The sequence below is a fragment of the Rana temporaria genome, chromosome 2 (genome assembly GCF_905171775.1).
Source record: "Rana temporaria chromosome 2, aRanTem1.1, whole genome shotgun sequence".
In the NCBI taxonomy this organism is placed as follows: Eukaryota; Metazoa; Chordata; class Amphibia; order Anura; family Ranidae; genus Rana; species Rana temporaria.
Window position 1 is genome coordinate 273,410,450 of NC_053490.1, and position 12,909 is coordinate 273,423,358.

Sequence of the window (12,909 nt, forward strand, 5' to 3'; positions counted from 1 at the left end):
AATAATGATTAGTGGCTTATTAAGTTGTTGGGCTAGATGTATTGTACTTATAACTCTTTGGGTATTTTCTCTGCCTTCTCTACCTGGCGTGAACCCAACCTGGTCTGCGTGTATCAGGGCGGGGATATACGTCAGAATTCTATCGGCCAATATCCTTGCGAAAAATTTTAAGTCCACATTTAGCAAGGATATTGGGCGGTAGCTCGCGCACTGAGCAGGGTCCTTCCCATCCTTGGGAATTACTGCCATTTCTGCCATTAGAGTTTCCGCCAGCATCCTATGTCCATCACGAATTGAATTGTAAGCCGAGATAAACTTAGGCGCAAGCTTTTCTGCGAATATTTTATAATATCGTAGTGTGTATCCGTCAGGGCCTGGGGCCTTTCCCAGTTTTAATGATCTGAGGGCACCTAAAAACTCCTCTATTGTGATTGGTCCATCTATTTTCTCTGCGTTCTCTGTCGTTATACTGGGCATCCCTGAATCCTTTAAATATTCTTTTATCTTTTCTTCTCTGTCAGATATTTTTGCCTTTGATGATTTTTTATCCAATTGATACAAGTTTGAGTAGTATTCTCTGAATACTCCCGCTATTTGCTGCGTTGATCTAACTATTTCATCTCCTTGTGTTTTAATTTTTTCTATCCGGTTCCGGGCTTTCGTCTCTTTGAGTGCATTTGCCAACAATCTGCTAGGTTTATTCCCGTACTCATAATATACTCTTTTACATCTACTCAATTTAGCTTTTGCTTTTTCTGTTAACATAAGATTCAGTTTTTCTCGCAGGCCCGTCAGCTTTTCCTCGAACCGCTGTGTCTGCGCTTTTTTATGTGCCATTTCCATCGTACGGATCTCTCCCAGCAGAGTGTTGAGTTTAGCACCCAGAGAGCGTTTTCTGTGTGCTCCTAATGATATAAGCACGCCCCTTAAATAACACTTGTGCGCCTCCCAGATATACATTGGACCTGTTTCCTCCAGGTCATTAATATCAAAAAAAGTATCTATCTCCCGAGCTAGCTGCTTCTCATATATTGGGTCTTTTAGTAAAGACTCGTTTATTTTCCAATTCCATCCCTCTGGGCCTCTCTCTCCCCACTCTATGCTACAGATTGTAGGCGCATGATCTGATATGGTAATTGATCCTATTGATGCATCTCGCAAACGAAAAAGAATATTCTGATCAATAAAAATATAATCGATTCTCGTGTATGTCTTATGTTTAGCGGAAAAAAAACTGTAGTCCTTATCGTGTACATTCATAATCCTCCAGCTATCCACTAACTCTGCATCTTGTAGCATCGATTTTACTTTGCGTAATTTTATGTTAGATATGTGGGATCTACCCTTTGATACATCAAGTGTCGGTTCTAATGCCATATTCAAATCTCCACCTAAAATTAATGTCCCCTCTTTATTTTGTTGTATAATTTCCAGATATCTTTCCAGAGCAGGTATGGGATTCACATTGGGTAAATATAGATTTGCCAGAGTGACCTTTTGCTCCCCCAATTGACCCTTTACTATCACCATCCGTCCTTCGTCATCTGTTATTAGATCGGATTCCTTCCATGACATTTGTTTGGAAAACATAATTGCCACTCCATTTGCCTTGGATGTCTGAGAGGCACCATGATACACAATTGGAAACTTATAATTTCCCAATTTTGGGATCTTATTTTTTCTAAAGTGTGTCTCTTGCAGAAAAATGACTTGTGCTTTGTTTCTGCCGAGTTCCGCCATTAATTTTGAACGCTTTTCTGGACTATTTAAGCCCTTTACATTATAAGAAATAAAGTTAATTGTATCCATTTTGTCCTCTTTACTCTTCCCTCCCGCCGCCCCCCCTCCTCCGACTATCTGAAGCGTATACAAAAAGTTCTCAAATATTCCACAAGGGAATCTGAGGTCCCAAAGAGGGGAAGTGGCGAGAGGGAGGAGGGAGGAAGAGGGAGAGCAGGGAGAGAGGAGAAGAAGGGAGAAAGAAGAGAGAGAGGAGAGAGGGAAGAGAAAAAAAAAAAAAAACACCCCCCCTTGCCCGTCCCTCGGAGGCTGGTCACTCGTCCAAGCACCCGAGTAGTTTACTTCCCTTTCCCTTTTAACTCCAACCACTCGGTCCCTATTGGTCTGTCAACCTATAGGGCACCCAGCTATAAGCAGTGGTATGGAAGAGAGAGAGGGAAGAAAAAAAAAAAAAAAAAACCCTACCCCTTGAGCGCCTCCGGCTTACCTCCTCCTGGAGGAGAGGCGTTACAAATGGGGAGAGTGTATGTGCAATACGGAGCGTGAGGTGCCTCTGGAGCCCAGGGCTCCCGTTTTTTGACAAGCAGCCAAATTCAAGATATTAGGCTCACTGACATATTTTAAAGAGTAAAGATTTAAGTTCAGCACCTCACTTCCACCTCCCCTTGCTACATGCTCTTAGGCCGAATCTGCACAAGCATCAAAAAGGGGAACTTAACATGTGTTTGTGACCCCTCCACCTGCTTGATCTAAAAGTGCTGTCAAAGCTGTAAGGCTTAGTACACCTGAATGGGCACTTTTCACTTCTACCCTCAGCGAATTCCCCAAGAAAGAAATGAGAGGTACAACATGGCTGTTGAAAGCTCTCCTGGATCCAGTATCCTTCCAGAATCAGCCTTAATGCGGAGGTTCACCCTAAAAACATGTATATACCATTACATTCAGCATACTTCCGACATATACAGTATGCTGTTTTTTTTTTTTTTTTTCGCTGTACATACCGTATTATTGTTCTTTTCCACCCGGCTTCTCACTCCCGCGGGAGTAGGCATTCCTATGCAGCAGCATAATGTCACCTGGGACTTAGCCTAGATGATCGACGTGCTTGATAAAAAATTTCCCCCGGCGGATAAGCGCGTCACGAGTTTCCGAAAATAGTCGAACTGGGAGTCGGCTCTATACGGCGCCTGCGCACAGACTAGGCGCCGTATAGAGCGAGTACCCGGAAACCGGGTGGAAAAGAACAATAATACGGTATGTACAGCGAAAAAAACAAAGAGCATACTGTACATGTCGGAAGTATGCTGAATGTAATGGTATATACATGTTTTTAGGGTGAACCTCCGCTTTAAGATGAACTAAGCAATATGAGAATCTACCTAAACCAGCCAATAAATTTGCGTCCAATCAAGCAGACTCTTGCACTATATGCTTTATTAATGTGCCTCATATTTTTTTATTACACTGCTATCTGGAACAGAGGAAGCAAAACCCTAGTAACAAATGGTGTAAATTTTCAAAGTTAATTTACGTTTTTCTTTTTTTCCATCGTAAGGTGAACACTTGGTATAAACAGTACAAGGTCCAGAGCATGTATACCGCATTAATACATCAAAGACTTACATCACACAGGAATGTAATAGCTTCAAGGAAATGAAAAGGTTCATCTATCAAAAAGGTACAATAAGCAAAGGAATTAACAGCAGATAAGTAACCCCCAGAATAAGGTTGAATGGGGCCAAGCCCGGCATATCCAACTATGGAGCCCAAAGTTTGTCAAATTTACCAAAACAGCCCCTGTGCCGATATATAATTTTTCAAATCGAGGGGTATCTCCCATTTGGGATATCCATTCTTTCAATGTGGGAGGATCTGATGATGTCCAGTACTGTAGAATTCACTTAAGGGCCTGGAAGAGTGCCATATTTATGGCCTGTTTATGGATGGCTTCAGCAAAGAGATTACACAAAATTCCCATAAACATTGTTTTGGTTCCTCACACACCTGGACCTGAAAAACTTTGTAAAAAGTAGCTATGACTACCTTCCAGTAGAGATGTCATTTTGGACAACACCACAGAAGGTGCATAAGATCACCACGATCCCCACTGCATCTTGTACAGGTGGGGTTTTCGCTCATTCCCATATGAAACAGGAGTGTAGGGTACCCTCAAAAGTAGATACAGTTGTAACAAGCATTGAGCCCCATTCAAAGAGCACTGTAATGCCTCGTACACACGGTTGGACTTTTGACCGTGCAAAAGTCTGCCGCCAGTCCGTCTGGAAAAAAAGAGAACAGGTTCTCTATCTAAGGTCCGTCGGACTTCCAACAAAAAAAGTCCGATGGAGGCTACACACGGCCGGACTTTCTAAGAAAAAAAGCCTGTCTGACTTTTTCTAAAAATGCCTAAAATAAATAAAACAAAATAAGCATAAAACACGCGGAAATCTAGGTCCTGTACCTTTAGAAAGAACAGCAAAATACAGCAAAATTCCGTACCTTTAGAAAGAACAGCAAAATACTGCTCTGACAATTAGGAGAGCTTCAAAGGGCCAAGGCCAAAAACGATGGCAATGCATACAAGGTCAAGTCACTTCTTCAAAGAGCGCGTACAAGATCAATAAGCTCCTGGCAAGACCTGAAAAATGTTACAAACATATAAAAAAGATGATTCCTTACACAGAAACACATACACTAAAATTAAATATGGCAAAATATTTAAATGGTATGGTTGACTTTAATGTCATCCTATGCATCTACATATACTATCTTAATGTACATTCTATGCATCTACACTAAAGGGGTTGTAAAGGTTCATGTTTTTTCACTTTAATGCATCCTATGCATTAAGGTGAAAAAACATCTTACGATTTGTCCCCTTCCGTTTTACTTACCTGAGCCCTAGAAGTCCCGCGTCGCGAACGCGCTCTTCCTCTGCCCGGTCTTTTCGGCTCTTCATTGGATAGATTGATAGCAGCGCAGCCATTGGCTCGCACTGCTGTCAATCAAATCCGATGATGTGGGGGGCAGGGCCGAGTCCTGCAATTATCGGCTATAGACACCGAATACAGGACTCGGAAGCGCACCCGCAAGGTAACCCCCTTGGGAGAGCGCTTCCCAGAGGGGGTTATCTGAGGTGGGTAGGAGCCGGGACAGCTGCCGTGGGACCCTCCGTTTGGGGCAGTTTGGGGCCACTCTGTGCAAAACGAGCTGTACAGTGGAGGTAAGTATGACATGTTTGTTATTTAAAAAATAAATAAACCTTTACAACCACTTTAAATGTATGTAAATCCTCACCTTGTAAAAAAAAAATTCAGTTTAAAATAGAAATGAAAGGCAAAACATTTGTGTATAGATATTTAAAAAAATATTTTAAACACTTTTTTCAACTTTATGATCACATAATCTCTGTTCTCAGAAGAATAAGTGCTGGGGGGAGAGAGAAACAGCAGAACACTGAACTTCCCAGTGAATGGCTGTGTGGGTCATGACAAGTCTCATCATTGGAGGAGAGCAGGCTCAGTTCCTGCACAGCTGGAGAACTGACCATGATGTGCTCTCCTGCTTAGTGTGGTCAGTTTTTAATGGGAGAAACAGAGGGACTGGCAGGAACGCCAGGCATTTCACACAAAGAACCGGATACTTTTCACACAAGTACATGGTACAGCAGACACATACTGTATCAGGAATATGAAAATAATGCCTACACAAGCTTTTAGCATTTTTTTTCTTTCAGCCTGTAGAAGCAGCTCTATGTTATGCTGGCCATACACTTTACGAAAAATCGTCTGAACGAACTTTCGAAAAACGAACGTTCGGTCGTGAGCGCAAACGATAGTGCCATTATGTAATGACCGATAAATCGTTCAGTGGACATAAATAAAATAAAAAATTGGTTCGTTTTTTTTACATACACCTAGTGCAGAAAGTTCGGACGGGAAACACATTAACCTTCCGATTTATCGTTTGTCGGCAGAAAATCTCCAAACTTTTCCTTCGTTTTTTCGGCTCAAAAACTTCCCAACATTATCGATTTTGTGCCCATTAACTGTTTGAAAAACGAACGAACTGTCTGAACGACCGATTTTCGCCCGATTTTTCGTATAGTGTGTGGCCAGCATAAGCCTATGGCCCCGTACACACGAGAGGATCGATCCACTGGAATTGATCCTCGGACCTGTTTCCGCGGATTTTTGTCCCCGGGGATGGATTTCCAGCGGATCAAAATTTCTTGACATGCTAAGAAATCGATCCGCTGGAATCCAGTCCAACAGATTGATCCGCTGGTCTGTACAGACTCACCGGATCAATCCGTCCGAATCCATCCCCTGCATGCGTCGTAATGATTCGACGCATGCGTGGAAGTCCTTATATCACAGCGTCGCGCACGTCGCCGCATCATCATCGTGGCGACGGCGCGACACGTCACCGCGGACGGAATTCCGCTGGGATTTTGATCTCATGGTCAGTACAACCATGAGATCAAAATCCGCCAGAGGATTTATCCGCGGAAACGGTCCCCTGGACCGTTTCCGCGGATAAATCCTCTCGTGTGTACTAGGCCTATGTGTCCATGAACATTTGTGAATTTACAGGCTGGATAGAAAAAACAGCACAAGCTTATTTTTGAGAGGAGCTTTGGGCAGAAAAAAAGTTTGATGTCCCTAAACATGGCATTTTGGCGCCTCAAGCTTTTTTAACTGTACTATTTTCTAGTGCCTTGGAAAAAACATGTATAAAACACAAAAAGGCATAAATGGGCCTAAACACGTATACAATATGCTCCACAGGAGCGTTTTTTTTCTGCTGCCAAGTGCACATATACCCGTAAAGTGACTGTAAAGCTTAAAAGATTTTTTTTTACTAAAATAACAAACATGTCATACTTATCTGCTTTGTACAATGGTGTTGAACAGAACGATGGCCCTGAACTTCCTCTTCTGGGGTCCCCTGCCGGCGCTCTAGGCTCCTCCTATTCTTGGTGTGCCACCATAGGAAGACATTTTCTATAGGGGCACACCTGTGGGCTCTCTCCCAAGCTGGGCTGTGTGTGTCTATAGACAGCCAAGCCCCACTTTCCCCTCACAGGAATTGACAGCCAATAGCTCCCACTACTCTCATAGAGTCCTGTGAGGAGAGAAAGAGAGAGCAGCGCTGGAGGTGAGGGGGTGATACAACCAATGGGATATTTTTTAAACTTACTGTAGGGAATGCATTAAAGTAAAAAATGTCCTGCCTTTAGAACCACTTTAATAAAATCAGCGTACCAAGGCTGGTTTCACACAGGCGATCCAATCAGTTCCAATTGTCAGTTTTTCAGGTGGACCTGATCAGACCACCCGTTGCTTTAATATGGAGCAGTGGATGTCAGCAGACATGTGTTCGCTGACACCCGCTGGCATCCGATCCAATCCTGCACGCCAAAAACAGACGGAAGGGGGGATCCATTCCCCATTCGTGTGGCGTACCGGATGACAGTCAGATAGAAACAGACAGGAGGTCCGTTTCCACTAGACTGCCCTACAAAGAACAGCTGGGCGGTGTCCATGTCCGCTCTGCATAGCGGAGCAGACACAACCTGTCATCTGCCTGCTTAGTGGGGATCAGCAGAGAGGTCCCTCGCTGAGCAGGCAGATACTCTTTACGGAGTCCATCCTGTGTGAAAAAGGCTTAACAATTGTACAGCCTCTTTCAACCTTTTAAACAAGGTGGAACCCTTAAAATAGCTTTTAGGACTTAGAGAACTAAAAACAACCATTTGTACAGTTCACGGTATGTTAGCATTACATTAGTAAGAATGCTTCCTACATATATCTTGTAACAGGAGTCACTTTTGGGCACAGATTGAGCCAGGAAATAAGGGACATATGTTGGATTGTTTTAGCATGGACAGTAATCCACAATATATTCTTTAATGTCTGCAAAGAACCAATTACAGTTTGATTTTATGCCGACCCACAACCGGTCAATAATGACTCATTCCTCTGTGTAGCACAGGCTGTTGAGATGGTAATTGAGTCTGTACTGGGGTGAGGTGGATTTGAGCTTGGTAGACAGCCTGGCTCCTGAAAGACCTTTCATAATGTATGCTAATACTGTTTTATGTCTGACATAGAAATGTGTATTCTGCAGGTGAATCACTTATTGTCGGAGACGGAATGTCTGGTGAATAATTAGCTCAACGGGATGCCATTGTCTAAGAGAGTGTGTATTGAAGTGATGTGTGGGTGGAGAGTTCTTTGTTCCTTTGATTACTGTAACATGTTGTACTGTATATAAGACAGAGTTACCATTAAAAGTGTTCATACATTTTGACTCAGAGAACGGAGCTTGTCTCGTTATTTCTGGGGAATTGGTATGGATGATGTCTGCTAGATTGTGGAGTGTCAGATGAGCCGACGTGGGTGATGGAATGGGAATATCGTAAACGGTGGTGACCGTTACATATCTAAAAAAGATTAAAGTGGTTGGAAAGGCTGAAGGTTTTTTTTACCTTCAGTGAGCAGCTCACCCCCTCAGCCCCCCTAATACTTACCCAAGAGCTGGATCCAGGGACGTGCACGAGACCTGAGGTTCTCCGGGTCTCACCCTCCTGCATGGCTCCCGCTGCTGTCAATTACAGCCAGTAAGGTGGGAACGGGGGCGGGGCTGAGACGTGCTCTCTGTGTCTTATGAACGCAGAGAGCCAGCACGGGGGCACTTGGCAAGGGGGGAGGGGCCCAGAGCGCATATGAAGAGGAGATTCTGGGCTGCTCTGTGCAAAACCACTGCACGGAGCAGGTAACTATGACATGTTTTTTTTTATAAAATGTTTCCTTTACAATCACTTTAATGTCAGTGGTTTCTTATGAGAAAAGACAAAATTGCCAATTGCTCAAGGAACCCCTGGAGAAATGCTAGCTGAGAAAGGTTGAAATTTGAGCCATAGATGGCCGTATTGGCACCACCTGGCTTGACAAAAACCGACTTAAAGTGCAATCCTCCCTTTTACTGTTAAAAAAAAAAAAGTGCAATCCTCCCCCCTCAGGTGCCACATTTGGCACCTTTCAGGGGGGGGGGGGGGGGCAGATACCTGTATAATACAGGCATTATGCTCATGCTTCCGGGCATAGATAGCCGCAGTATGCGCAGTTATCTATGCCATATCCCGTCCTCCCCGCTGTCTTCTGAGAAACACACAGGTCCCAGAAGACAGCAGGGACCATTCAGATTGCGCAGCGTGACTCACGCATGCGCAGCAGGAAACCAGGAAGTGAAGCCGCAAGGAATGCACACGCAAATCTGTGAATAAGTCCCAAGTGGCATTAACAAAGATTGGTACTGCTACCCAAGTTTTCTGCCCTGGTTCTAGGATTTAGCCTGCTTAATGGTCAGTATCTTAGTAAAGCATGTCACATAATGAAGCTAATGTATTTATTGTTGCCCATAGCAACCATTCAACTGCCTTGATTAACTTTCCAAACCTGGCCTGTTCAAGCTGACATTTGGCAGCTGATTGGTTGCTATTAGCAACAAACAAGGTTACATTTAGCAGACTTTTCACAGAGTAGGCCCAATGTGCTATTCCTATGCATAGACCCTGCTCTGCAGCTACAATGGCAAGAAGGGGATTGCTTATGTCAGGTTTGGATGCACAGTTGTTTGCATGGATGCCCACTGACTATGTCTGCAGTCCACACTGCCTCTCTAACACGTTAGAACAAGTATTATGTGTGACCAACCCCACAGAGAGAGTGTGCACCATGGCAGACATGATATTTGTAGCCAGGGCTTCCTCAGTCACCCCCTATACAGCCTGCTTCCCCAGCTTTCCTCACGCTGCAGCCTACACTACGCCCCTTAGCCTCCATCTATCGTCTTCATGATAAACAATACACAATAACAAAAAATAAACCCCATTCGCCTCACCTTTCAACCAGCCCTTACACGGTGCAACCACACTTTCCTGCAAGTCTACGTCAATTTCCCCCCAGCCAATAGAACGCCAGAGAGACGCAGAGAATCCTGGGAAGTGTAGTGTCCTGGTCATCCCCAACCCTCGCATTCGCTGCTTCTTGCACTCCAAATCCCAGCATGCAAGTCGACTGCTGCGCTGCAAAGAAGGGACAGAGAGCCTCCGCGACCACTTGGGGGCGTGAGAGGCACCAATACAGTATAAAAGCAGTGTCTTTCATGTAGGCAGCAGTGTTGGGGTACGTGTCGTGCTGCAGGGTGAGCTGTGTAGGTGAGGCTGGGGGGGGTCTCCATGATATATAGAGGAATACCATTGTCATCAATGGTAATGACGGGTCCAAAAAGATGTTACACTTGGTGCTGCTCGTTGGATTAGGCAATGGACTCGGTTTAATAAATGGAAATAAATTGTTGCAATGGTACTTAACAGACCAGGCCTATTTTCGAAATTGTTGTTTACAAGTTTAAATCATTTTTGGAACCCCCAAACACACACACACACACACACACACACACACACACACACACATCTCTAGATAGATGGATATATCTAGATAGATAGATAGATATCTATAAATATAGAATCATTTTTTTTTTTCACTAAAACCCTAGAGAATAAAATGGCATACTTTGTTACGCCGTATCTGCGCAGCGGTCTTACAAGTGCAATTTTTTTCCTCGGTTTAGGCCGATACGTATTCTTCTACATATTTTTCGCAATAAGCGTATATTGATTGGTTTGCGCAAAGTTATAGCGCCTACAAAATAGGGGATAGATTTATGATTTTAATTTTTTTTATTATTTTTTAGTGGCGGCGATCTGCGATTTTTTTATTTATTTTTTGTCAGGCCTGTGATGTTGCGGCGGACATATCGGACACTTTTGGCACAATTTTGGGACCATTCACATTTATACAGCGATCAGTGCTATAAAAATGCACTAATTACTGTATAAATGTGACTGGCAGGGAAGGGGTTAACACTAGGGGGTGAGGAAGGGGTTAAATGTATTCCCTGGGTGTGATTCTTACTGTGTGTGGAGGGGGACTGACTGGGGGAGGTGACCGATGCTGTGTCCCTATGTACAAGGGACACAGATCGGTCTCCTCTCTCCCTGACAGGACATGGATCTCTGTGTTTACACACAGAGCTCCACGTCCCTGCTGTCACCGCCGATCGCGGGTACCTGGCGGACATCGCGGCCACCAGGCACGCGCATCGGCTTCCCAGCGATGCGCCGGGCACAGTGTTTCCCCGCTGCGCGCCCGGGGAATGTAAATAACAGGATGTCCACCCGGCACTTGAGAGCCACGCTGTGGACATCTTTCGTCTATAGCGCGGCCCTCTAGTGCATGGGTGCTCAACCTGTGGCTCTCCAGCTGTTTCAGAACTACAATTCCCATGAGGCATTGCAAGCTACTGACTGTTACAAGCATGACTCCCAAAGGCAGAGGCATGATGGGACTTGAAGTTCTGCAACAGCTGGAGAGCCACAGGTTGAGCACCCATGCTCTAGTGGTTAATGTGAGATCTGGAGTCAAAAATATATTTTATATTTACGCTAAAATGCAATAAAAAAAAAACAAAAAACACATTTTATTTTTTCCCTTTAAGACCATTGGGCAGAAGTGATGTTTGGCATCCCTTCCGTCATCCAATTTTATGGAGCCGAGTGAGGGCCATCTTTCCCTCACTTGGCTGGCTCCATGCTACTGAAGAGAGAGGACCGGATCGCCCCCGGTTAGCGGCGATGAAAACTAGACCACGGCGATGAAACCCCGATGAAAACTAGACCACTTTTATCTGAAAGCGGACCGCCCACCGTTGAAGAAAATACTGGGGTTATGGCAGCGATCTGCTGCCATAACCCTGGTATTCTACATCAAAGTACCGACGTACAATGATGGCGGTTTGTGGCACGTAGTTAAAGAGGAACTGCAGTCTGCTCACATAATATGTAAGCCACAGGGGATGGGGTTCTGGAAAGGACGTCCATAGATGGATGACTGCACCATAGCCATCCTTTGGCTATAGTGCGGTCAGAAAGTGGTTAATCAATGCAGAATTGAATGAGGATGCAAATATACTCGTGACCATTGACTACATTCCCTATAGCCTGGTACACACTATTGGCTTTTTTCTATTCAACCCAGCGGGTTGAGCAAAAAAAACTGTCGGCTCCAGAGCCACTGTACCCGCCATACGAAGTAAGTATATCGATCTTTCCCACTGAGCTGTTTTATTCCGACAGTGGGACGGCCTTCCCGCCAGAACACGCCGATCAGCGCTCTCCCCCATTGGCTGAGAGTACTAATCAGGAGTCAGTTGGCTGCTGGTTTTCCAGCATGCTTGTCTGATCAAAGCCTGCCAAATGGCCGGCTTCTTTTGAACAGACTGACATGCACACGGGCCGAATGTCTGCCTTTTTAAATTTATTTTAAACCAGCAAATGTCTCTTGACATTCGGCCCATGTGTGCTGGGCATTAGGCAGTCTGTACATGGATGGAAAAAAAGAAAATTGCTCAATTCCCCCGTCAACACAGTCAGTGTTTTATTGTGCTATTGTTTTCTGCCGACGGGAAGAGGTGTATGGGGAATAGGGATGAGGTGTATGGGGAATAGGGATGAGCCGAACAACCCCCCCCCCTTTCGGTTCGCACCAGAACCTTCGAACAGACCGAACATTTGTGCGAACATTTAGAACCCCATTGACGTCTATGGGGCTGCAACATTCAAAAGTGCTAATTTTAAAGCCTAATATGCAAGTTATTGTTGGAAAACGGGTTTGAGAACCCAGGTCTTGCCCCAGGGAACATGTATCAATGGAAAACAAGTTTTAAAAACAGTCGTTTTTTCTGGAGTAGTGATTTTAATGGTGCTTAAAGTGAAAAAAAAATTAAAAATTCCTTTAACTATCGTACCTGCTGGGTGTCTATAGTATGCCTGTGAAGTGGCACATGTTTAGAACTGTCCCTGCACAAAATGAGATTACTATAAGAAAAAAGTAATTTAAAACTGCTTGCGGCTTAAATGTCATGCCGCGTACACACAAGATTATTTTTCGGCAAAAAAAAAAAAAAACGTTTTTCCAACTTCATCATTAAAACGACGTTGCCCACACACCATCGTTTAAAAAAAATGCTCTAGCAAAGCATGGTGACATACAACACGTACGACGGCACTATAAAGGGGAAGTTCCATGCGGATGACGCCAC

General features: G+C 44.3%; 1 protein-coding gene across 1 annotated transcript in view; it reads right to left on the reverse strand.

Annotated features, from left to right (window-relative positions):
- Nucleotides 1-9,852, reverse strand: part of ZBTB8B (zinc finger and BTB domain containing 8B) — a 35,579-nt gene extending 25,727 nt beyond the window's left edge. The window contains exons 1-2 of the mRNA XM_040337036.1: nt 9,649-9,852; nt 4,240-4,378 (exon numbers count right to left, since the gene is read on the reverse strand). The gene's annotated coding sequence lies outside the window, so the exon portion shown is untranslated. The remainder of the gene's footprint in view (nt 1-4,239; nt 4,379-9,648) is intronic.
- Between the last annotated feature and the right edge of the window lie 3,057 nt (nt 9,853-12,909).